The 25,898-nt window shown below is 50.4% G+C and overlaps 1 protein-coding gene and 2 long non-coding RNA genes across 4 annotated transcripts in view; 1 reads left to right on the plus strand and 2 right to left on the minus strand.

Annotated features, from left to right (window-relative positions):
• Positions 1-6,138, minus strand: part of JAK1 (Janus kinase 1) — a 66,362-nt gene extending 60,224 nt beyond the window's left edge. For both annotated transcript variants that reach the window (XM_064516316.1, XM_064516315.1), the window contains exon 1: positions 5,957-6,138. The gene's annotated coding sequence lies outside the window, so the exon portion shown is untranslated. The remainder of the gene's footprint in view (positions 1-5,956) is intronic.
• LOC135329074 (uncharacterized) lies at positions 4,976-21,710 on the plus strand. Its single transcript, XR_010390282.1, has 3 exons — positions 4,976-5,576; positions 16,353-16,448; positions 21,648-21,710. It is a non-coding gene; the product is annotated as an uncharacterized LOC135329074 (long non-coding RNA).
• On the minus strand, positions 20,640-25,278 carry LOC112990093 (uncharacterized). Its single transcript, XR_010390281.1, has 4 exons — positions 25,122-25,278; positions 23,701-23,771; positions 22,190-22,331; positions 20,640-21,855 (listed from the first exon to the last, which is right to left on the minus strand). It is a non-coding gene; the product is annotated as an uncharacterized LOC112990093 (long non-coding RNA).
• Positions 25,279-25,898: the final 620 nt, after the last annotated feature.

The following is a 25,898-nucleotide window of genomic DNA, read 5'->3' on the forward strand; positions in this document are numbered from 1 at the left end:
ATTAGTGTCTGTTTTGCTGTACTTTGAGGAAAACTGAAATACAGAAGCATTCAGGAAGTGAAAGGTTCTTTCTTGTGCATCATCAGTAAATGTGAAAAACCTGGAGCATACATGAAAACCGTATAAAGTGAATTGCAAAAGTCAGCCTGTAACTATTGCTGACCAAAATCTCAGACTGAGGGTGACCGTTCTTTCCTTCCATGCAGACTACCAACTTAAGATGTGACACAGAAGTGACCAAAATACACTGGGTTCCTTCGCAACGGCATCCACTGCCACGGCTTGACATCCTAGGGACGAACAGCAACCCATGCAAAACAGCAGATTAAAACATGAAAGGATGAGCATAACACAACACTTGAGCTAGACAGTATCTCTTGCACTGTTTTTTTTAAAAAAAAAACACAACTAATGCCCCACAGACTAATACAACTTTATCAAAAACAACTGTTTTGAATTTGTTGTTAAGCTCTAGTAAATAAAATCCAGAGCAGTGCAAAGACAGAGGTACTTCTGGATGGCAAGCACCAGGAAGTTATTTACACTGCACAGGTGCCAAGGCTTTTAAAGTTTGTTTTGTTTAACATATTGCTTTCTGCCGCTAGCATCTCAATGAGTATAAAAGCTGGTTCTGCCATATTAATTTCCCACAGAACTGCATCCAAATACAAACAAACTTCTCGCGCATGTTCCCTCGCCTCCCTCCCTGCCCTTTCCCGGTCACAGATCAAGTACAAGCTCCTTCATTTTCCTTATCTGGAAAACTAGAAGGCTTACATCTTTCCTTCCTTCGGACACAAAGCGTGTGAAGCTGCTGCCCGGACCGCTGTCTGCAGCCCACCCTTAGGCATGGCAGTCCTTACAGCAGCGTGAGGAGGTTGCAATGGTGGGAATCTTAAAGCAGGGGAGAGCGTGGTGACCACAAAACTTGTGAAACCAAGATCCACAGAGGCAAGAAAGTGTGACTTCACATGTGTGGCACGCAAAATAACTCAGTCAAAAATCTGATACCAGAGAATATTCTTGTCCCCTAGATAATGGGTATTTTGCTTGGCAAAAGCTCAATTTAAAATACACAGTGTCCTATATTTGAGACCTCAAGGATGAGCAGCCGTCAGATCTGGTTTACCCTGGCATTCCCGCTACTCCAAAAACAAACTGCTAAGAAACAAGGGGGACGGAGAAGGGATGGCAAGCTCTTACAGACCTGAAATACATACTGTATCAATAGACAGTCACTTTGCTTTACAAATTAACTGCAATCTCAGAATCAAGCGCAACACTAACAATGATCCAAGTCTCTACAGAAGACCATGAGCCAATAGTTCTGGTATTTCAAAGGCCCTTTATCTTACTCTGCAAGCACCTATATAAACAAAAAGCTTCAAAGATCTTCAGCAGAGAGCTGTTGCTATCCCTTCATTTCACATACTAGCAAAAGCGAAGCGGTTGTGAAACTAGCTAAGGCAGGAGGTTTTCTCTCATTTGAAATAGTGGCCACTGGAATACAGATCTACGAGAAGTCAACAAGCCATTTCCACAGGAGGAAACAGCAGATGTCCGTAGCACTCACTATGTACAACCAAAAAACATTCAACATTTTCACCTGCAAGCAGCTGTGTTTGCCATGCCACCTGGGAGTTATTCAAGGAAGGCAATTACTGCTGAACAGGAATTTTTTCCTGTTCACAACATCAAGAGTCAATATTAGCTCAATCTTAACTTCCAGCCAGCAAAAATTGAGCAGTTTAAAAGATCTAACTAGAACTGGAAGGTCAAGAAGCTCATTTTGATAGAACAGCACCAGATTGAAGGGTAGTAATTAAGACTACCACTAATTAATTTAAAAATTTCAACACCCTGTTCAGTTCCAAGGAGGCTGCCTGATGGGTGATCCAGACTGCTCCATCTCTTCACAAAGCAAAGCTATCAAATATGTGGATTTATTACAGATGGGTTTCCCTAAGCCAGCCACTGTGCAGAGCTTGTTCTTTCCTAGCAAGCCCTTTTTGCTACTTTGGAAGCTCAGGAGCTGGATCAGAACACTGACCTGGTACTTCAGGAACCCTGAGCCACTCACTCCAACACAGATGACTTGTCTGTTCTTTGGCAGCTATTAGTGCACTTCCTTAGAAGAACCCTACCTCTAACTTGAGGCAGGCTCCTCCAATTCCAGTTTGATTATTCATAAGCTTCCAGTTCTTTTCCTTTTATCCTACTTTTATCTGCTTTCACATTCTGCAAGAAAAATCTAACAGAACGATTTTACGTGGCAGCTATTCTAAAGTGCCAAGTCAAATAATCATGATCGCATAACATACGGAGAACCATACGTCACTGCTGATATCAAATAATTCATACGGTGTCAGAGGGCAGTAAGAGGTAACAACATGCAAGGTAAGAGACAGAGGCTACACTTCTCCAAGTAGAAGCTCTTCTTCCACTTCTGTGCGGCTCTGTTTTTCTGTCAGTTATATAATTTAAATCCGCTCAGGGGGAAAAGAAGAAGATTCGTTTTAGTCAGCAGAACTATATGAAGTTTCGTAAGTCATTCAGCTATCCTGATCACGAACAAGAAAATGTCATGACCCGTTCCTTAAAAATCCACCTGTTCTGAAAAGGCCAGAGCTTTAAAAACCACTAACTCACACTTCCTTACTCCCCCCCGCTCCAATTTCAATCAAGAGAAGTTTCATTCAAGTTGTCCAAGAGAACCACCACCAGCTTTATTTCCAGTAACCTAGTACTCTTTTGTATTGTTTTGGTTCTTTGAATAAACCAGGTGGATGGGGAAAATGCTGAACAGTGGATGGCATACCTAAAGAGCTGCCAAAGACATCAAGTAAGCGAGCAAAATACTCTCTCTCTAATCTGTCACTTCATGTATTGTAGTGATATTTTAACAACAAATGAAAGTCACAGTTTAGCTGCCAAACACCCCAAATGTTCTTCTGATATTCCACTTTCCTTCTTGATGAGGTACAAACATATTTCAGCCAACTAGCAAGAGTGGTAACAGCTCTTGAAAAAGCTTCCTCTGAAAAAAGCAGGCTGTAAGTATTATGCACTGAACCCTAAAAGCAATTTTCTATCAATTCAGCAAGTGTTTACTATTATCAATACCTGAAATCTAATTGCATCCTAAGTAGAGATTTGGAGCAACTGAGTGCGTTTACAGGAATAACATCTCCTCTTTAAGAAATTGCAAACTGTTGGATAGGCTACAAAATAAAGACTTGAGCGCTGCCAGTTCATCATGCAGGAGAATAACATTATTTTATTATTTTAACTACTGGCGGACATGAGACAATTCAGGAACCAAGACCAAACTCAGTCTAAGCTTTGGTCTAAGCATGATTTCTGGTTCATGGTTCTTCTAATGACCATTTAGAGATCTAAATACAAATTAGTCTTAAGGGTGTGTTGTTATATATAAAAATTTTAACTTTTCAAAATAATCCAGACACCTTCCTCTTCACGTAAACGCAAGAGCAGCTCTTTCTTGGGCAATCCATGCCCAACACAGCGCACAGATTCAAGGCTTCTCTGTTTGGCTTTGGGCTATATTTTGAACCTTTCTTGCTTGTACCAAATGGGGCAGCAGCGAGATGCCAAGAAGTCTGAGACCTGTTCTGATGGAGGGAAAAAAAAAGTGTTTCATCTCTAAGTCAGGGAAAGATAGGGAGGTACATAGTAGGAAAGAGGTGAGCAGGCATCACCACCAAGATACTGCCTAAGAAAATGAAGATTTTTCCCTTCTGAGCAAGAGAGGAAAGTTTATTTCTGCAGATTCAGGCTTTTATTTGCAAGACTAAAGTATTTTAGAAGTATCAGTCTAAAGCTACCAAACGAGTATCACAAAGAACCTGAATTAATTCCAGTCTCTCAAGACACGAGGTAAAAGAGTTAAAGTAATTTTAAATTGTGGATTCTACCTAAGAAAAATTGAGTTACAAAGGTATGTTGATCCCACTCTAATGACCCAGTTAAGCTGCATTTTCACTTTTTACTTTGCAATTCACGAGTCTACTTTCCAAAGCTTTTATATCAGATATTCTCTACAGATTTTGCTTCCCACTTTTTTTTTTTTAATAACTCATTGGGCAGATGTATGAATTTGTACATACAAAAAACCACACAGTCGTGAACAGTTCTATATTTAAAGAATCTACTTCTCAGAAGAGGCTAGTTCAAAATTAAATCTGAAAGACTTTTTTCATGCAGAGGCTTCCAAAAGTTAACGAAGTTAGATTTGTTCCAGTTGTGTCTATACTCTTCAGCAAATTTAAGTCACTCACTCTGGCTACCCACAGTTTTTCACCTAACACTTCCCAAAGGGCAAATGCTTGCCGTTTTGCGCTGTAAAGCATAAGAAATTCTCTGTTCCACTGGGTTTGGGGTCAAATGGCTTACAGATACTGCAAAAGGAGATATCTAAGGGCAACTGAATCATCATTCATATATTTACAGAAATGCTTCTAAAATCTGCCGCCTGTGATCACTGCATGATTTTTAACACCACAAGTGACATTAAGAGCCTGATCCAGCCTGTTGTTCACTAAGACTTAGCAGCACTTTGTATCTCAAAGCACCTGTCATATAATGTCACCTAGCACAAAGTGAGTTCAAGGTGCGACTTCCTGCATGTTTTAAAAACAAGGGCCAGGAGGAAATGCCTACCACTCACCATATACGGTCAAACAGAGCTTAACGCATATTGTGCCATGGTGATTAAAGAGGTACCAATGTGCACACATTTCTGCTCAAAAATAACATCTCAGTCTGCTGCAAGCAAGAGTTAAATTGATTTAATTGGACATTTAAATATTGACACAGCTTTGAATAGTTTTTCTCATTCTCCCCAAGCTTTCTTGGGCAGAAGTTACCTGCCCTCCAGGTCGCTACGCCTTAGGCTTCACCCTCGCATCTCCGCTTCGGCAGAGCAGCCCCCCGGCAGCCGAACGCCTCCCCACCGCCGCCCTCCTCGCGAGCACAGGGCTCCACGTCCATCCCAACCGAGCAGAGCCCAAGCCCTGCTCCCTCCCCAAGCAACTGCCATGCTGTCTTCACGCCTCAACCTGCGTGTAAGCGGCGGGGCCGACACGTTTCCATCTTTATTTCCTGGTTCTCCTAACATATGAGGCTTCTGCGTGTGTTTTGAAAATCCTAACTCATGAGGATTATCCAAGCAATACAGCAACCATCGTTTCTCCCTGTATAGCAGAATTATGTATTTTTTATATTATATTTAAGGTGTTTGGAGAAGGCAGAAGGTCAGGTACAGCTTGCCAGCTGACAACCGTCCTTGCTTCACATCTCTGGTGTGCTTTTAGCTGATATATACCCGAGAGAAAGGCAGCCAGCAGGACGGTGTTACCATCGTTGGGAAAAGCGACACCGACATGGGGCTCTGGAGAAAAACGTCCCAAAAAAGTGTCGCCATCCCCGACTGACGCCGAGCCACCACTCGGATCCTCTCCGCTCTCCCGGCCCTGAACCGCCGCGATCAGACCCACAGGCGCCAGCCGGTAACACCGCAAAGCGGCTCCACTCACGAGGGGAACCGGGAACTGCCGGTGAGCTAATGGGGGAAGCGGGGCTCCGCCACGAGCCCCCGGGGGTTTCGCCGAGACGCGCTCGCTGCCACCGGCACGGCAGCGCCGGGCTGAGCCGCCTTGCTGCTGCCGCCGCCGCCCCGCTTCCTGCCGCCGCGGGACGCGGCCGCTCCTCGGCCCCGCGGAGGGGAACCGGGCGCTATCGCCGGCCCCGCGCCGCCCCCGCCGAGCGGAGCGCGGGCCGCGGCCGGGCGGGGCCGCCGCGGGGAACCCCCGCCGCCGGCGCGTCGGCCATGTCGCGGGGCGCCCTCGGCCTCCCCGCCCGCCGCGCTCCCCCGCCGCCGCCGCGCACCCGCGGCCCCGGTCTCCCCTCCCGTTCCCGCCGCCCCGGCTCCACTCACCGCTTCCGTGGTGGCGAGACGGGCGGAGGGCAGCCGGGCGGCTCAGCCGCTGCCCCGCATGGCCGAGGGGCGCTGCGGGCGGCGGCGCGGCGCGGGCGGCAGCGGAGCCAGCGGGCGCTTGGCGGTGGCGGTAGCGCGGCAGCCCCGGCTCTGCGGCGGCGCCCGCCCGCCCGCCAGCCGAGCATGCGCCGGGCCGCGCCGGGGCGGTGCCTCGCTGCCGCCCGCCCCTCCGCGCCGGGGGAGCCTCGCTGCGGGGGCGGGGGGGCCGCGGCGGCGGGGATGGCCGCGCCGCGCCGGTTTTCCGCCCTGAGGGGAGGGCGCCTCGGGGGGCTAATGGCGGCGGGGGGCAGAGGGGAGCCGCCATTTTGTGCCTGTGGCGGGTGGGGGTCGGCCTGAGGGGAGGGCGCCTCGGGGGGCTAATGGCGGCGGGGGGCAGGGGGGAGCCGCCATTTTGTGCCTGTGGCGGGCGGGGGTCGGCCTCGGGGGGTTAATGGCAGCGGGGGGCATGGGGGAGCCGCCATTTCGTGCCTGTGGGGGGTCGGCCTGAGAGGGGTTAATGGCGGCGGGGGGCACGGGGGAGCCGTTCCTTCCTGCCCTGAGGGGAGGGCACCTCGAGGGGTTAATGGGGGCAGAGGGGAGCTGCCATTTTGTGCCTGTGGTGGGTGGGGGTCGCCCTGAGGGGAGGGCGCCTCGGGGGGTTAATGGCAGCGGGGGGCAGGGGGGAGCCGCCATTTTGTGCCTGTGGCGGGTGGGGGGGTCGGCCTGAGGGGGGTTAATGGCGGCGGGGGGCACAGGGGAGCCGTTCCTTCCTGCCCTGAGGGGAGGGCACCTCGAGGGGTTAATGGGGGCAGGGGGGAGCCGCCATTTCATGCCTGTGGCAGGCAGGGGTCGGCCTCAGGGGGCTAATGGTGGTGGGGGGCACGGGGGAGCTGCTTCTTCCTGCCCTGAGGGGAGGGCACCTCGAGGGGTTAATGGGGGCAGAGGGGAGCTGCCATTTCATGCCTGTGGTGGGTGGGGGTCGCCCCTTCCCGCCCTGAGGGGAGGGCGCCTCGGGGGGTTAATGGCAGCAGGGCCCTGGGGAGACGCCTTCTGTCACGAATCGAAGATGAAGAGATTTTTTCAGAGCTGTGTCGTTACTTTTGCTATGTCGTGTGCTGAAGAAACAGCTGTCGGCCTTCTGCAGGTGTTCGGCGTTCAGCCTGGCTACGATAGAGCTATCGCAGAGGTGGCGGAGGCTCTTTCTCTGCGGAGAAACTGCAGCCCAAAGCCATCGTGCGGATGGGTTCCTTCAAACCGTCTTCTGAAAATAAAAAATGAGACAGAAGGAGCCTTTTTCTTGCAACGGTTCCCAAATCTTGCATCTGGGGCTGCGAGGGGCTGAGTGAGCGGGGCCTGTTTGGCCTGGGGAAGAGACGGCTCCAGGGGGGCTGACGCAAAGGGAAATAGGCATGGATGGAGGTGGGACACGTCCCGGGAAGTTTTGGGTTGGAGGGGACCCAGGCCGGTGCGTTCAGAGACTGCGTAGGCCTGGGAAAACGTAGGGAGGCAAGTGGACAACTCGGAGGTGGGTGGACAGAGCGTGTTACAGATAAGAGTTAAATGATTTATTTCCAGGAATCACCATGATCCCATTTTTTCCTTAATCCTCACTGAAATCCACTCCAGAGCAGAGCTTGTTTGAGCATTTTTCTTCTGCGCCTCTTGTGGGAACTTGGCAGCTGAAAACGGTTCAGCCTCCTACATAAAATGGAGAGGGAGGCAGTCGTTGCAATCCAGTACGAGCTCTGCGTCCTCAAATTAAAAAGTTTTGCATGGGACGGGTATATTTGGATTGTCTTTAAAAAGCAGACAGCCCTAGCTCTAAACTGATGCAGGCATGCACAATGAACTGGTATAAACAACTTGGTGTTTACACTTAAACAGTGAGATACATACAATTCTCCCTTCTGCCCAGAAAAGAAATAGGTTTCTTCATTGTGGTTTCAGACTCTCGAACTCACAGGAAACAGTACGAGTGGAAGTAATATCAGTAAGAAAATGATTCAGTTCAATAAAATGATTTCCCCCACTTCCCACACATGCATGCATATTTGGCATTTCTTTCTGAAAGAAGAGCCAAACTGCTGCTTGGTTTTGCGTGAATTGTCCTAATAGCAGAATCAAGCATTTAAAAAATGCCCCAGTAAACATGACCCCATCAACATAATGGTAGTTTCGTGTCATTTACTTCAGTTTAATCAGAGCACAGTGATAACATCTTTTGGTCAATGTCTTCTCATGCACCAACAGCACATGCACATGCGTGTCCCCTTGCTGATACTAAGTGTTTATAAACTAGCGGCCCATAGAGCTGAAAAACCCTCATTGGTCTGTCTTCTGCCTCAGCTCTCTTGCCTTGATTTTTAGACACTTTCTTTTGGAAATCAACCCAAAGCTTTCCACCTCCCACGCCAGAGTTGGCGGCTGATTGCTGTTTTCCCCCCACCTTTGCTTTCAGGGGCCTGGGGGAGGCCCCGGGGCAGGGCAGGGGCAGGGGGGAGTGTGAGTGTGTGCACATCCATTTGTAACGTGTGTGTGTGTCTGCACGCACACACCTCCGTGGGTGCCTACGTGCGTGTGCCTGTCCATGTGTGGCTGTGTGCCCACGCGTGTGCTGTGCGCGGCTGTGTGGGAGAAGCCCCAAGCACCGACAAAGTGTAATTTGGATGCCATCACACCGTGTTAATTTTTTCCCCAGCACTATTGTAGCTTGATTAACAGCACTCCGTGGTAAAGGTCTGGAGTCTCGCCTCATTTCAGTTACCCTGGTAATTTTTACACGGGTTAGAAAAGAGACTGAGGTTGGAAGGAGAGAGGGAATCGGTTCCCACCACCGAACTGCACTTGTGAACGTGTTGGCTGGCTTCATCCGGCGCTGGGAGAAGGCAAAGTCCCCTGGCCAAGAAGGCTGCTACCGACGTGGTGCGGCTCTTCGCTGGGCGGAGGCAGGAGGAGGGCAGCAGCTGCGGGCTTCGCCGGCCGCTCGACAGCCCTGGCTCTTGCTGCTGCTCGCCTGGGAGAGTCGCGTGAGATAGCATCTGGTGGAGGTGTAAGGCCTCTTCATGCTCTCTTGCTCCATATTCGCTCTCGGTTTGCCTGGAAGAGCTGGGTTTCCATTGATTATCTTTCACTCCTGCTAGTCCTCTGCCTGTGTAACGAGGAGATTGGCTTTTCTTGGTGGGTCTCCATGCTCAATAACATTTCGGATCTTTATTATTTATGCCTTCCACTCAGGGCTCGTTTCCCAGCACAGCAACTGATGCTGCAGACGTCCTTAAACCCCGATGCTCAGAGCTGCAGATGGGAGACGAGAGGCTGGCAGCAGTGCCATGACGGATGGGTTGTGTAACGGGCTCGTGCTGGGACCGCGTGCCGCTGCGGCAGCTCGGAGCAGAGCGGCCTTCCCCGGGCCTGCCATCGGCTAATCCCGGCGCGCCAGACCGCGTCCGGGAACAACCCAGGCTCCCAGGAGGCCACGTCCTCCAGTGACACTGAAATTCTCATGTGCCCTTACAAAAATGGGGCTGGGCTCCTATGGCACTTCGTCTTACAAAAATTGTGTGTTTTGTCTCCTGCCAGCAACATGATGAGCCTTTTCTCCCCTCCTTAATTTCAGGATGCTGGTGTCTGTTGATTCCTACTCGTCGTTCTGTGACATAGAATTGGGGTGAAATCAATGTCTTTGCAGAAATTACCCCAAGAACTGGCAATGTTAACAAGCGGGGAGATGTTGCGGGCCGTGAATTTGTGACCTGTCCCCAAACGTAGCAGAGGGCTGTCGGACAGCACTGCACGCTCTCGCAGCACAGCACCGATTTAGGTCTCTCTGCTCTTTCCAGCTACCAAATTCACAAAAATCTGTAGGAACTTAGTATTTTTAACAGCTCTGTCCATCTGCCAAGTTGACTGCAAGTGACCAACAGGCTCCAAAGCTGTCAGTGAGGACAGGCAGATGGACAGATAGACAGCGCAGTTTTATGAAGCCTATTTCCTCGGGAAACCACAGTAAATGTTCAAATGTTCTGCTCTGCTTTTACCACATTACACCATCCTATGGCAAGGTTACAATTTTATATTAAACCTCTAAAGCAATTTTCTCTAAGGGAATAACCACGCACATTTGTAGCTGAATATGTTTTCACGCTTATAAAGAGAATAGCTGGGAAAGGCCTTTGATGCAAAATAAGTTCTTCCTACCCCGTCACAGGGGAAGTTGTAACTCCCAGGCCACACTGATATCCTCCAAGAAAAAACTGGCAAACTGTAGATGATTGAACTTGACTGTCTTGGTATTTGTGGATTAAAATTCAAACCAAAGTCAAACAAATTATTTCTTACAGCTTTCTTTAAAGAAGGGGGTAGGGAAGGGTATACAAATTTTCCCCTACTTACCTGCTCTGAGGTTCGTTTTCAAGCTTCCAGAAGCCAGGCTGCACCTTTGCCTCTGTTTATCTTCAAAATGGTGCCATTTTCACACTATTTAAGCATTGTAATTGTCTAGAAAGCTTATTTCATAGCATTTCAAGATGCAGTGAGTGGCCCTGCATGCCGTAAAGCGCTTTGTATCCTCAGTGCATCAGCCTGGAAGTGACAGGACCTGTGCATAAATGCGATTTAGCACTAGCTAAGGGGGTTCAGTTTGTCATTGATTTGTTCCCAGCAGTACTTCTGGAGCCCGATTCTTCTCCTGTGTCTTAGCGAAAGGAGGAGGTACTGAAATCAGAGGAGCTGTGTAACGCGTAGAACGGGCTGCCGGCTTTCAGTATAAGTGTTTCCACCTGCAGTAATAGTATTAGAAAGTATTTTGACAGTAATTCTCTGTGCTCTTGTATGCTTCTCCAGAGTGCCAGGCTATGTTCAAATTAGAATTTATTTTTCAAATGACAAACAGATTGGGGCAGGGAGGGAATAAAGTGCATGTTCTAACTTTGGGTGAATTTGTGTAGTTTTTCCCACAAGAGAAACACTCCTGTGTTTTTCCCTCAGGGGAAACAAGTGGGGGCCACAAAGTGATGATTCTTTCCTTAAGGTCAATAAAACTGGTTGTTAAATTTGGTTCTTTTTTCCTGACGCGGAAAGGCGTGGAAAGGAGTGCGGGGCGAGGTGGGACATGGGGCCGGGGGAGCAGGAGGCATCCCCAGGGCCCAAGGGCAGCGAACGACGGCCTCGGGGGCTCCGGACCGGCCCCCCGGCCTCCCTGGGTCCAGCCGCCTCGAAGCGGGGTGTTGCGGGCAACTTTGGGCAGGACACTCGTCCCCGCAGTGTTCTCCATCAGCGAAGCGGCTGCACCTCTCCGTGCAGCACCGCAGAGCCCGCGAGGCCCCCGGATACTGGGCGACGGGGTGGGACTTGCCGCAGGAGCGGTATAAATAGATATGCTCGCCCCAAAGCTCTTTCATCTGATCTGTCACTGAATTTATCTTAAACTTCCTGTGCTCGCCTAGCAGGCGTGAAACTCTGTCTGTGACTCTGCTTGCAGGTTGCTTGTCTCTGCTTGGAAAAAAAAGTGGAAAAAAGTTATTTTGAGGCATCTGGAATATGTAAATCGTTTCCTCATCATTAGCTACTTGCAAATGTTGTACTCGCACTCTTTTTTTTTTTAAAGCTAGCTGGGGTTTCTAAAAATCTCAGATGGGGAAGAAGACGTACTTCGATTTGGTGGCCCAAATTTGCTTAGCAAAAAAATGATTAAATTTTGTTCAGCCAAAGCAGGCCTCGTTGCAAGGGTGCTCTGGCAGCTGCTCACAAAAGCCAAGTTCGGGGCGATTTCCTGCTCGGGGGCGAAGCGAGCTGGCAGACAGCGTGTAGGAGGCATAACGCGGCTGCGGTTCCCGACTCCTGGCCCGGGGCCGGGGCTCACTGGCTTCGCTTGGCGCTGGGGAGCGCGGAGATGCCGCTGCCTTATCCCGGTCCTGCTGCAGGAGCGCTCGTGTTGTGCTTCAGGTCATGGCCTGCTCCTTCCCGCTGCCGGCTTTCTGCTTCTTCACTTCTTAACAAAGTGAAATGACCGAATTACTTGCACTTTTTCCAGTTTTCCCTACTGAAAACTATACCTTATGTTCACTTTTTGTGCAACTGGATTAGCGTAAAGTGCTGCAGGACGCCTGCGGCGAATGGAGTTACGGCAGTGCCCGTGGTCCGGAGGCGTGCTGCAATCAGTGCAGACCAAATCCCATTTCTTGTCTCAGCCGTCTGTTGTTCTGAGAAATAACGGAGCAGCGTAGTGTCGTCGGCCAGCTCCAAACCCCCTGCTGACTTCCCAGCCCCTGCACTCGCTCTGCGAGTGCTCTCTTACTCTTTTCCTCATCTGTACTTTTAGAAACAATATTTTCTGGGTCTGCATTGTAGGACAGGGCTTTTCTGTGGCCTTTGCCATGTTCCCCCTCCCTCTGCTGTATGGAGATGGAGAGTTCAGGCCGTGTTTCAAGGAAGGGCTTTGTCCATAACGGCACAGAGGGCTCTGAAATAAAAGCTGGATGGCAAAAAAACTCCAGAGCCTCATCTCCTAACGCTGGCACCTCACCGTGCTCAGGTGTTTAAATGGCATGGTCTGCATTAAGAGGATAACTGTTGTAGTGTGCTTTGATGTGCTTAGGTATGGGTTTAAAACGTATCAATGGCATTCAAGCTGCAATTGAAATCCCTATGTAAATAGCTGATACTGTAGTTTCAGCCCATGACATTTATGGAAGTGAAAACTAGTGTAGGATTTTTCTCCCATTTTATGCAACTCTGTTGTTCGTCATTTCCCCTTAAGCGAAACACACCGTATTTTGTGCAATTATTTTAAAAGGCTATGGTGTGCTTAATTTAGCTGAGTTCAAGGGGTGAAAAAAGAGTGAAAAATTCTTAGTCTCGGAAGGAGCTAAATAGATTCTGTATTCCTCTAATCTTTGTCAGATAAAACACCCACTGTGGATTGTGATTAAAATGAGCTTTCCTTGAACGGGGATGCAAATGCAACAGCAGCACTATGTCAAATTTACACCCCAAATTAATTAGGCTTCATTAGCAATAATGTTAAATACTGTTAACATTACTAAATAAAGTTAAAACTTCCAGAGACCCCTGGAGTATTGCATTTCAAGCCAAACGCAGCAAGGCTTCAGATGCTGGAGGGGCGGTGTCACGTGGTGTCTTGAGAAGTTGTTGTTCTGCACAGGATGGAAATTTTTCTAAAAAAGCATGTGACGTTTTTATCAGTCTCAGAACATGAAGCCAAGGCATTTAAGGAAACTGCTTGTGTATGAGACACACCGAATCTGCAGGCAATCCCAGGCACACGTCTGAAGCCCCAGCACGGAGCCTCTCTCACTCTGTTTGCCCATCCGTGCCCGTCTAAAGCGGCACAGCCTTCATCAGCAGGCTGCCCGGCACAGGTGCTCCCTTCTCCTCATCCGCTTCCCTCTGGAAGAGCTGCTTCTGCTCTGGCACTCCAAAACGCTGACCCAGAAAGGCATTGGTGTGCCAGCACTTCTGCTGGCGTGTTTTCGGTAAATTCACGCTCTCTATTCGATAATCACGCAAAGTGAGATTCCGGCCATGGAAAACAGAGAAATCCCTGTACCTTCACAGTAACAGAGGAAAAATGCTGATGTTCAGACCTGTTTTCCTGCCTCAGCTGCTCCTTCCTCTGCCCCTACTTTTCTCAAGGGCTCTTTGCTAAAGCTCTTTGCTGCAGCCAGACTGTTGTTAACCACTGGGGTTGGTGCTGGCGAGAAGTAATAACCAAGCAATAGGACTGAGCATTTTTGCTGTCTCTGGTGATAAGTGAACTAAGCTGGTGGTGTCAGTCCAGTTCCTACTCGTTCAGCACAGAACAGACGCTGCTGTAACGAAGACATTGCTTTTGGTATTGTATGATAAATGCACGATATGTGCAGTCCTGGACTTATTTCCTTGAATAACATCACCAGCACCGGGCTGCTCCCAGAGCAGCAGCCAGGTACCAGCAAGGACGAGACCTGTGGCTGGTTTCTGCTTGGGTGATGCTACGTGATGCTGGTGTTGGGCTGGGTCTATCGGGCCCTTGCTCACCCACCCCTGCACCAGCGGGAAGCTGTGCATAGCAAAGAGGACCGCAGTGCAGCAAGGCCCAGCGCTGACGGTGGGCGATGCCCTTCGGTTCGGAGCAAAGCCTGCGGGAAGACCGCTCTGTCCCCCGTCACCCTCTGCAGCCGCTCTGCCAGCACCCTTCTCGAATCGCTGCAAATCCAGTTTCCTTAGCTCCCCCACTCCCGCAGCCCACGTTACGTGCAAGGCAAGGGAGCTATCAGGAATCATTTGCTCTCTCACAGACTTATTTTTAAGCAGGAGGAATCTGAAGCTTGTGTAAATGTTTAAACATATGTCTCTCTTGAATTATTCAGCGTATTCTGCCTGCTTCTGGAGTTAATTAAAATGGAGGGCAGTCGATAGCGAGCTCTCCTGCCAGGGAGGAGGCAAGCGGTGGGGAGGGCGACCGCTGTGATAACCACCTGCCCTCTCTTGTCCTTCTGCACGCTGCAAGCTTGCCGCGCCGTAACCGATGTGCTCCCGCAGCAGCACGACAAGCAGTCGCAGTAAAGAAGAACCAGACTAAGTTCGTCTTAATGTTAGGAGACCGGTGTGTGCACAGCACCGGGGACTGGCATATCCTGAGCTCCAGAGGCTGGCTGCGTTGCCAGCAAGAGAAGAAACCTGAGAGGACTCGCTAGCTGGCTGAGATGTGTTCCTGCCGCCTTCTTGGTGGTTCAGGGCAGTCTTTGCCGTTACAGCAACCGCAGTCCTGGGGCCATTCCATAATTTAAGCAGATCTAGGCTTTGATTCTATAAGCAAAGCATGATTCAGGGAGGTTAAAGTAAATTTGTAAACAAAATCTCGAGGAGAGCAATACGCTCCTGGGCAACATCCGCAGAGCCAGGCTTTGGGTGCTGCATGCTTTTGCCTGGAGTCAGGCGTAATCCAGAATAGGTGCAGCCCTTGTCCTCCTGAAGTCAGTGGCGGTGAGGGGTTGAGGTTGGGACCACAATTTCACCTATGATCTGAAGAAAAGTTCAGGTCTGATCCAAAGCCCCATTAGAGTCAACGGGGGTCTTTCCACAGGCTCCAGTAGTGTCTGGTCCCAGAAAGCACGCAATATTAGCGCAGTGTAAATGTGTGATCTTGTGTAAGAGTTTATCCATCCACACAGACCTTCCTAGCCCTCTCTTGCTCCTGGGAAACATTATGAAGAGGAAATTACGCACTAAGTTGCAGCCTGTTGACTTTATCATCTGCCTGAATACAGAAATGATAACAGTAACTTTGATATTATACCGCATTGAAACACTTAGTTCCTGTTGAGTATTTTTGTCCCCAACAGACTTTGAGTTACAGTTTCCCTTTGTGAAGCTACTGACAAAACCCCAGGGTTTGCATGTCTCCAGCTAGGAGGAAGAGCCAGTGGTGGGCTGAAATACCTCGTATTCATCGCTGGGTTTTGGCAGGAAGGAGCAGAGTCTTGCTGCCTTGGGCGCAGGAGGAGCTGATCAATGCGATGCAAAACACATCGCTGCCCGCACCTCAGCTCGAAAGTGTCCAGCAATCCCCGAAGGCCACAGACCAGTTCATCTGGTGTTGAAGTCCACCCCACGTCCATGCACTGTTTCAGCCTAAGTATCCAGCCTCAGACCCAAAATGCTGGCAGGCCCAAGCAGCCTTACGCTCTTTTTCCTTTTTTCTTTTTTTTTTTGTGAAGCCGGTGCCTGGCTGTGTCTCAGAGTGGTCTCAGGAGAAAAGCGAGTGGGTTTGCTGTGTTTACCTGGTTGTGGTCACTGTCCTGTGCTCCTGGCTGTTGTTGCAACAGCTCGCTCTCGGTTACCAGACATCTCTGAAATGTGAGATACTGTCAAAAATATTTCATGCAGAAAGTAAGGAAAAATTATCTTTTTTGAGAGTGTCAGTCTTTGTTGACACAGCATGCCTGGGGCCTACTTTTCCCGATAATGGCATGTGTAATTGCCGTTAATGTTACTGCACGGTGTTTGCATTAGGTGGAAAAGGACCCTCTCACCTGGAAGCAGAAGCAAGGAGGTAATGGCAGCACTCCACTGGGAATGGTGAGAGTGGAAGTGCAGCTCTAACACAGCAATCCCATTTAATGCTGAGAGAGAGAAAATAAGATATTGCCACAGTTCAGCTTGAGCATATTTGTAAGGAATGAATGATGCTGGATTCCCTTTACGTTTGTGAAATTTTGCAAGCACGGTGTGAAGATCTCTAGCTGATTTGTTCACAGTTATTTGTGGATAACTTTGCAAACTGTTTATTTTCCCTGAACAACCTATGACGTCAGATGCTGCTTTGGTAGGCAACATCGTGTATTTTTCTTTTTAGGCTCTGACTGTGCTGGTGAAGTGTAGGTGTATGCGGTGCACCAGAACTGATGGAGAAGAGTCACCAGCGAGTCCTCTGCACTTCTGTGAGCAGAAGGTGAGCCCAGGAGGGGGAACTCCACCATGTGCTGTGTCCAGGTCCCAGGCACTGGCTCCAAAAGCTTCCAGGCTGCCCCTGGTCCCGTGAGAGTGTGTAGCACTGCCTCACTGCGACAGCTCCTGGACAGGGGCTCTCTTTAGGATGCTGCGTCTCAGCTCCATCCCCAGTATGTGTCCACAACCCCCAGCCTCTCCGAATGCTTTCTGGTTTACAGCTTTCTGGAAGGGGTTATGCCTTCATGAAGGCAGGCAGACGTAAAGGCTGTATTTCCATACAGCAAGATGCAAAAGTTAGACAAATCTGTACAAGTCTTACCCTGCAAAGTTGCCTGCCCTGACTTCCTCCACTTTTGGCTTAGTCAGTCTCTCCAGGATCTATCTCCCTGCCCCGCCTCATGGTTTTCTCTTCCCCATGGTTAGCTTCTTCCTCGGATGGCCCCGCAGCTAAACATGGCTCTCCCCAGCTCTGCCCTGCAAAACCCATGTTACGGCCTGACTTGACTGGCGGATTCTGCACGCAATGTTCACAGTGTTCAACAGCAGCACACTGTCACGCCATTAACCAAAAGACGGTTTCTTATCAGAGGAATGAGCTTGAAGATGGACAGGATTCATTTCATGGTGCCGTCACTGAGCTACCCCTGCATCTGAAGGGGAAGAGAGTTGCTGAAGGGCTGAGCTGGAAAAATTTCTGGTCACACAGACAGACTTCACCAAAGTCTTTTTGAGCTGTTCCTTTTAATTCTAGTTTGGCCAAGGTTTCCAGGCTCACATTTGGAAATTGCTTAACCTGACCTAAAACCAAGTTTGTCATTGTTGCATTCTGGCACATCTAATCCTTACACGTATCAGAAGTTACGATAACTGAGATGTAAAAATGTGAAATCAAGAAGATCTTGATTAAAATCCAAGTGGAAGTGCTTTGCACTAGTCAGAGACAATTTGGATGACCAGTAATTAACACGCAGTCTGAGGACCCTGGGCATCACTGGACGTTGGGATGATGACTGTGTGTCTGAAGCTCTGTCAGGACGGATTCTTTCTACTTTCAGTATGACTAAAATGAAGCTTTTTGGTACTGACATTTTATGCTGTACAGTAATAGAAGTGTCACATTTAAAAAAAAGCATTTTGGGCAAAGGCAAAATCTGTAACTGGTTGAAAGGTTCAGTGCTAGCAGACAATAGAAATCTTTTACCCTGCTGGTGTCAGGAGAAGCAGACGCTGGCTGGCCAGCTTGCTCACAGCAGAAACTTCTACCCTTAAAAGGACCATTTATGGATGGGAGCCAGGAGCAGAACAGACGATCTCATCTGCAACCTCGCAGCCCTGAGGAGATGTCGCAGGAGCGAAAAAAACCTGCTGTTCTTCTCATGCAAAACGTGGGTGGGAGGAGGAGGGCCTCCAGACGGGAAAAGGGACTTTCCTGGTGAAAAAGGCCAAGAACCACTGGGTTAGAACAAATCCATCTGAAACGACAGCTGAGATGTGTCAGAAGAAAATTGCCTTTACTTGGGATCGAAACCATAAAATACAGCATGCTATCGGAAAACTGGTGGTCCTCAGAGAGCTTGTTTCTGAGTGGAAAGTGATGTGACATATCCCTGTATGCATGTTGTTTACATCTTTCTTTAACACAGTTTGTGGGAGGAAGTGTTCCACTGCCAAAAAAGACTTGATAGCTGCATTGTTTGTGTGTAGCAATATTTAGACATAGCGAACCCACCAGTATTTATAATAAGTCTGTCCAATTATGATATCAGTAGGAAGCTACAGGAAAAAAAGGATGGAGACTATGTCCGCTGAGCTAGAAAGGGAGATAAAGGCTGCCATTAAACCCGATGGAGAGAGAAGGTGGTGTTTTCAGGCACAGACAGCGTTTTCGGTTCCTGTCCCATACTAATACTCTAACCTGTAATTGTTTTAACAGGAAATGAGAATCAAAATCTGAAGCCCAGAGGCCCATATAATTTGAACAGGCAGCTTTGCTCTCCTTTGCCAGTGCTCGAGGTGTGCTGCAGCACACGCGGGGAAGCTTTGCCAACGTGCCGCAGCTAGCGGCGCTCGCTGAAGTGCTTGAGTTGGTTCTTAAACCTGAAATCTGATCCAAAGCTCATTAAGTAAGCAGCCTTATTCCTTGGATCAGGTCCACAACAAAATTTCTATCTGCCTCTAATTACCTTGCTTCCCGTGGGAAGGATAACCCAAAGGAACTTCTGATTTCTGGTAGGAATCACTGCCTTCACCACTGCATTCATCAGCGAACACCAAAAGCAGTGCTAAGTGCATGGACTTGGAGGGCCTGGCTGAATGCCCCGTTACTTCCAGCTTAAAAACTTCGCTATCATCTGCCTTCCTCCCAGGAAAAAGGATGTTTTTTTTCTCCAAGCACTTGCTGGCTCCCAGAATGACAACAAAAAGAGCTAAAGGGAGATGTAAGCCGCGAGTGGCCAGCCGGCAAGCCTGCAGAAGTTCCCACCCCGCCTCTGCTCTCCTGCGTGTTGCTGCTGTGTGACCAGAGACCACCACGATGCTGCACAGCAGATGACGACCACCCTTCAGTTACGGGATGAGTGTGTTTGAGTCCAGGTCAAGGGGTCCCTTCAGGCTCCTGAAAGGCAAAAAGGAAGCTGAGCGTTGGCAGTACCAAGCTTAGATCTTCATCTGCCTAGAACTCAAAGCTCTTGGTAGCAGGATGTCTTTTTTATCATTCGTACAGCTTCTGGCACAATAGAGCCCTCCTCCAGAAACAGACCCAGGCCGCTATCACAATATCAGTAATACTTTCCCCTGTTTAAATGACGCACACTGGCAAAATGTTCCACCCCAGCTGTACGGCACCGACACGTCGGGCTCGCGGACGCAGCCAGCAGCAAGGTCGGACAGAAACGCCTTCCAGTAAGGGAGATCAGAGGAGTCGCGTAAGCCATGTAATTGCCGCCTTGGAGCGGCCCACTGGCTGAGCTAATTCCTGCTCCTCTCCCTCGCAGTGACCGACGGCCAGCGTTTCGTAGGAAAGCGCAGGGCAGGCCATTGCACAATTCTGACTCATCCAGCCCAGATGGAAGTGCTTTCTAAACACCACTGGGTGAACGACCCCCGCTAATGACGGTATCAAGAATAAAGCGCGACCTCTGGCAATTGCTGCATGGACCCTCCGCCTCTGCAGTCTTGGAGGGCCATGTGCCTCCTCGGAGGGATCTGGGGAAGGGACACGCTAAGGGGTTTGCAGGTCTCTGTTTACGTTATGCAAAAAACCCTCTCGGTTTTCACAACTCCCAACACGAATCAGCCCAATGGGCCCCTCTGCTGTAACTTTCTAGCACTGCAGCCTAGCAGTGCTCCACCTGCACATCACACAGGTCCCCTCCCCGGCAGAGCCTCCAAGGGCACGGGGGATATAAAAACCCCAGCCCCTAAACAGAATTTGCATTGGACAAATATTTTTTAACTCACGGGGCATAAAAATTACAGACCCTGGCTTTGGCCAAGAGCACCATCGCTGATGACCTTTGCCTGTCTAGATACTTTGATGAAATGATGTGAAGAAAGCTAGGAGTTTGCAGCCTCCCACTCTACAGGGCTCCAAAAAGCATGGCACAGCGAGCCCTCTGCAAGGTCAGGCCTGCTAAGGCCAAGCTGCAGCAGTAACAGACCCTGGGGCTTGGTGCAAACTGTGGCACCTCCACAGCCAGCTGGCTGGACTGTAAAATGAGCAGGTGCACAGACTGAGTTAGGACACTAGCTAGCTAAGGTGCTATCATCTTTAACAAGAAAGATTAGAAAAAGAGCTGGGACTCCCAGAATTGACAAGACATGCCCTTCCCAGGTACTTACACAAGAAGGTAGCGTGTGTTATCTGTCCTCTCAGATAGTTTTACAACCCTTGTGACTGCCACACTGAGCCCTCTCCGTTACTTGACGTTGTTTCCCCTCCACACCCCATTCCCTTGACAGGAAGGGGCAGACTTGGACCAAGGGAGTTATTTTAAATAGCTTGAGGAGAGTGTCTAAAAGAGGGTCTGGTTTTCTGTACGGCTACAGCATCATTTCTGGTCCTTTGGTACACAGCAACCTGCATCTCCGCTTTATTAATGCTCCAGCAAACCACCCAGGACCCTGCTTCATAGCACGGCATTTCTGAAAGGTCCTCCAAGCCAGAAGAGTCAATTAACAGGCAAACTCTCAATACAGATTAAGCATAATTTTTATTCAAGTAAAACTAGAAGCATCTTAACCATCGATTTCCCCCTCCCCTTCAGCCGAGTTAAGAGGTACACTTAAAATGATCATCTTCCACTTCAGCACCGTGCTGCATCGTAGTCGATATGTGAAGTCCTTCAATCCCCCTCCGAGTGAAGCCCCGCTCGTGGCTCGGCAGCCCTGTGAAGCTCAGATGGCTGCCATCCTTCAGTTATCACAGTACTGTACCTTTACAAGAGACAGCATCAGCACTGTGATAACTGAGCCAGGGCAGCCTGTCAGTCATTGCAGCCACCGGCGTCCCCTCTGCAACGCCGCTGAGCCGAGCGGGCAACTCCTCCGTCTTCTCATCCCGCATGTCTCGGAAACGGGAATCACTCCAAACACAGGTGCCCAACTGCCAGGTGAATGGCTCAGAAACTTGATGACCATTTAACAAAAGCGGCTTCACATCTGAGGTTACAGTCTGGCAAGCTTTCCAGGTAATGAGTAGTATCTTAATGAACGTGGTGGTACCTTCAGTGCAGCTCAAAGTGTTTTTAAGAAAAAAACAAAACAAAGTAGCTTCTTCTGCCCAATCAGCCTTAAAATGCCAAACCTAATAATGCTGGATTTAATGGAGAAAGGGTAACATGCCCACTCTGCAAACACCACTAGAGAAAATGAGGGTGCTCCCCTCCCACCTCCTTTAAATTCACTGGAGCTGGAAAACAGCATTTGATGTTTATGCTACTTAAGTATTGAATATCATGAGCCAGCCAGTGGGTATAACTGGCCGAGAGCCAGGTAAGTTAATGGAGCTATGCAGCTTGCAGCAGCTGAGGACGGGGACCATTAGCAGAGGGAGTGAGAGGGCAGCACCTCACCGTGACTGTGCTGCACGCCGCTCCGAGCACGCTACGCTCTTACCAAAACAGCAGCACCGTGGGATTTTACAGCGCTGCAAACATGTTCAGCTGGGCTTAACGAAAGTTTGTCACGTGTGTCTTTGTAGAGCTGGGAGGGCAGAAGCCCATTCCTACACCTACCAGTACCTTCGATGGGAGCAGCACCAAATAGGCAGACGCCAGTCTGCTGCGTCCAGAAGCGACTGCAGCGGGAATGAGCAGAAGAGGTGCCTAGAGGCTTCAGGTACTCCGAGTATGTGGCTGGCATTTTAGGTCACAGGACCCAAATACAAGCTTGTGAATTAAAGAACTGCACTGCAAAATAGTTAAGGAGGGGGAAGGGGAGTATATTAAAAAAAAAAAAAAGTGTGTGTCAACCTAAACAGGTATTGCAATAAATATCATGGCACTGCTTCCCCCCCTCCTTAGCTAACACTATCAAATAAACAGACTGAGTTCTGAAATGAATTGCAAAACCCAAATCTATCTCAATGTGTTGCACTGTTTTACAAGGTGAAAGTTAATAGGTTGTTAGTTTTTTTTAAACATTATATTTAGATATTAGACTTCACTAGTACAGCTCTCATATTTCTAACAGGAGGAAGCAGAAACTCCAAAAATGATTCAACACTCTGAACAAACAACTTACCTGAAAAAAGTATATCCTGATATGTTATACAGGCTGCTTTCAAAAGAGAGAAATAGGTAACATTCAGCTGCGTCCAGCTATCAAAATGGTGTCTTACAGGTTTTGAACTCAAGAGGGCAATGGAGAGACAAACATGAAGCATCTGAAATGAAGCACGCAGTGAAAAAAATATTTGTACATATTAAAGCAAACTACAAACATACATTACATAAAAAGGAGACAGTCAACAGATTATGCAATACTGACGTAAGATGCTGACACAGATGAGTTAAACATATATCCTAAAACTTGCTGATTTGCCACCAACCGTAAATTAATCAGCATCATTAAGTAATCTGTTATTGCTAAGAAAGAAGAACTAAAAAAAAAAAAGTAAAAAATATTTAGAAGTTCTGTACATATGGTGACAACTTTTCAAAAGGAAGGGACCACATAAAAAAAAAAAAAAAAAAAGGAACCATTTGCGCTCACTTTACATGTTTTTACAACACTATTATTCCAGAGGAAAAATTCTACTGACTTCAATAATGTGGCATAAAGGTACAAGTGGGAATTTTGTATCTCAGAGGTTGAAGTGATTAGAGAGGGATTGCTATTTTATGGTTCAAGTATGTCTTGATCTCATATTTAAGATTTTATTCCATGCTTCAGGAGTTACTACTACACTATTTAAAGGGAGAAGGTACATGACAGCAAAGGTGAACAGCCCTTCCCTGACAGCCACTGGTACAAAAAGACTACTGAAGTTACATAGATATTCTAAGGGCTGATGCCATTTTCTCTAGAGAGGAGGTTCCAATACAAATATGGCTCGTTGCTCACACATAATGTGCACATGCTGATTTTGCACTGCTCAAGTCAGAATAAAAACATACAGACCTAATGTAAAAAGCAAAGTACAAATGTGCAAAAATGAATAATTAGATTCCCTATTATTATCCAAAGAAATCCCCCTTTTAAACTAAAAAAACACGTTAGTTTAGGGTCTAGGACATATTTCTGTTCACATCATTACTAAGGTACTGCATATGTCCATGATTCTTTGTAATTCTCTGTTCCAGTGTTTGCTGCCAGATTTGCTTTTGAAAGTCTTCTGGGTTTGTCTAGATGCTTTTTAAACTCTGATTCCACCTCCTGCTCCTTTGGGGCTACCAATTCAGTGCATTTTTTTTTAATTGTTTTGTATGAAACAAAATGCCTTTAGCATTGCACAGCCAGGATTATTAATACGCCCTGACCTTAACACAAAAGCCTTGTGATTCTTCACCCTACACCTGTCAAGCACATTTGACTACTAGAGCCCACTCTCTGTGTTTCCAGAAGCTTATCAGGTGTGCAGGTAGCAAAAGTGATTTCCACCTTGATTAGTGTTATTTTAACGAAAACTTCCAGAAGTCTGAACAGAAAAAACATGAGTTGCGAGAATACAATGATCTCAAACAACTCAATAGCTTTGGTATGCAGGAAAGATGCTGAATTTTAGAAAACAGCGCTGCAAGAAATGACCATACCTGGCGGGTTCCTGGGCCGGCGCATCCCGTGCCCGACACCGGCCTCGAACGGGCTTCCGCGGCCGCGGGACCTGGAAGCAGGGGCAGGTTTAGCGACACGGAAACTGGCGTCAAGGAGCCGCCGGGGACAGGTCCCGCAAATCCCTCCCGCGGCCGCAGCTCCCGGCTCTGACGCGGCAGGAGGCCCCGGGCGCGGACCAGGCCCTCCCGGCTCACCCGCCCCCACGAGCAGCCCCACAACGAATCCCATGACCAAGCCCCCCAAGACACACGTAGCCCCCCAACCAGCCCCCCCAACCAGCCCCCCCAACCGACCCCCCGACACACGCAGCCTCCCAACCAGCCCCCCCAACCGACCCCCCCAGACACGCAGCCCCCCAACCAGCCCCCCCAGACACACGCAGCCCCCCAACCAGCCCCCCCAACCGACCCCCCCAGACACACGCAGCCCCCCAACCAGCCCCCCCAACCGACCCCCCGACACACGCAGCCCCCCAACCAGCCCCCCCAACCGACCCCCCGACACACGCAGCCCCCCAACCAGCCCCCCAACTGACCCCCCCGACACACACAGCCCCCCAACAAACCCCCCAACTGACCCCCCTGACACACACAGCCCCCCAACAAACCCCCCAACCGACCCCCCTGACATGTGCAGCCCCCCAACCGACCCCCCCAACCGACCCCCCGACACACGCAGCCCCCCAACCAGCCCCCCCAACCGACCCCCTGACACACGCAGCCCCCCAACCAGCCCCCCCAGACACACGCAGCCCCCCAACCAGCCCCCCCAACCGACCCCCCCAGACACACACAGCCCCCCAACCGACCCCCCCGACACACGCAGCCCCCCAACCAGCCCCCCAACTAACCCCCCAACCGACCCCCCCGACCGAACGCCCAAGACACAAGCAGCCCCACAACTAACCCCCCAACCGACCCCCCCAACCGAACCCCCAAGACACAGGCAGCCCCGCAACTAACGCCCCAACCGACCCCCCCCAACCGACCCCCCCCAACCGACCCCCCCAACCAGATCCCCCAAGACGCAGGCAGGCCCCCACCTAACCCCACGAGCGACCGCCCCGGCCAGCCCCACAGCCGACCCCTCCCCACGAGGTGTGGGCGCAGCCCCCCAAGTCACGCCACAGCCCGTGCCCGCGGACGCGGCCAGCCCCGCACGCAGCCCCCCGACCAGCCCCCCGCAGCCCCTCGCGGCGGCCCAGACCCGGCGGCCCCCCCGCGGCGGCGGCAGCGCCAGGCCCCGCCCGCGGCGCCCCTGTAAACACCGCCGCCGCCGCCCGGAAAATCGTAGTGCGCAACGGGACGGCGACGGCCCCGGCCGCGCCCCGCCGCCGCCCCCGGCCGCGGCCCCGCGCGCAGCGCAGCGGGGGGGGGCGGGGGAGGGGGCCGGGACCCACCTGCGGCGGCGGCCGGGGCGGCGGCGGCGCGGCCGGGCCATGACGCAGCACGGGCTGGGCGGCGTGAGGGCCGCCATCTTGGTGTGTTTATGGCAGCGCCGCGCGGCCATGTGACGGGCGCTTCCGGCAGCGCCGCCCCGCGCGGGGGCGCCGGCGCGGGCACGGGGGGGGCGCGGGGGGCATGGGGGACACGGGGGACATGGGGGACATGGACACGGGGCATGGGACACGGGACACAAACACAAGTCACAGGGACATGGACATGGGGACACCCAGGACACCAGGACACGGGGACGCAGACATGGGGCAGGGACACATGGGACATGGCCATGGGGACATGAAGGGACACGGACACCTGGGACATGGGCATGGGATGGGGATGTGGGGACATGGGGTATGGGACATGGGCATGGGGACATGAAGGGACACGGACACCTGGGACATGGACACCTGGGACAGGGGCATGGGATGGGGGTGTGGGGACATGGGGTACGGGACATGGCGGGACACAGGGACATGGGACATGGCCATGGGGACATGAAGGGACACGGACACCTGGGACATGGACATGGGATGAGGATGTGGGGACATGGGGTACAGGACATGGGCATGGGGACATGAAGGGACACAGACACCTGGGACATGGACATGGGATGGGGATGTGGGGACATGGGGTACAGGACATGGGCATGGGGACATGAAGGGACACAGACACCTGGGACATGGACATGGGATGGGGATGTGGGGACATGGGGTACGGGACATGGCCATGGGGAC

This window comes from Dromaius novaehollandiae, chromosome 8 (assembly GCF_036370855.1).
Source record: "Dromaius novaehollandiae isolate bDroNov1 chromosome 8, bDroNov1.hap1, whole genome shotgun sequence".
In the NCBI taxonomy this organism is placed as follows: Eukaryota; Metazoa; Chordata; class Aves; order Casuariiformes; family Dromaiidae; genus Dromaius; species Dromaius novaehollandiae.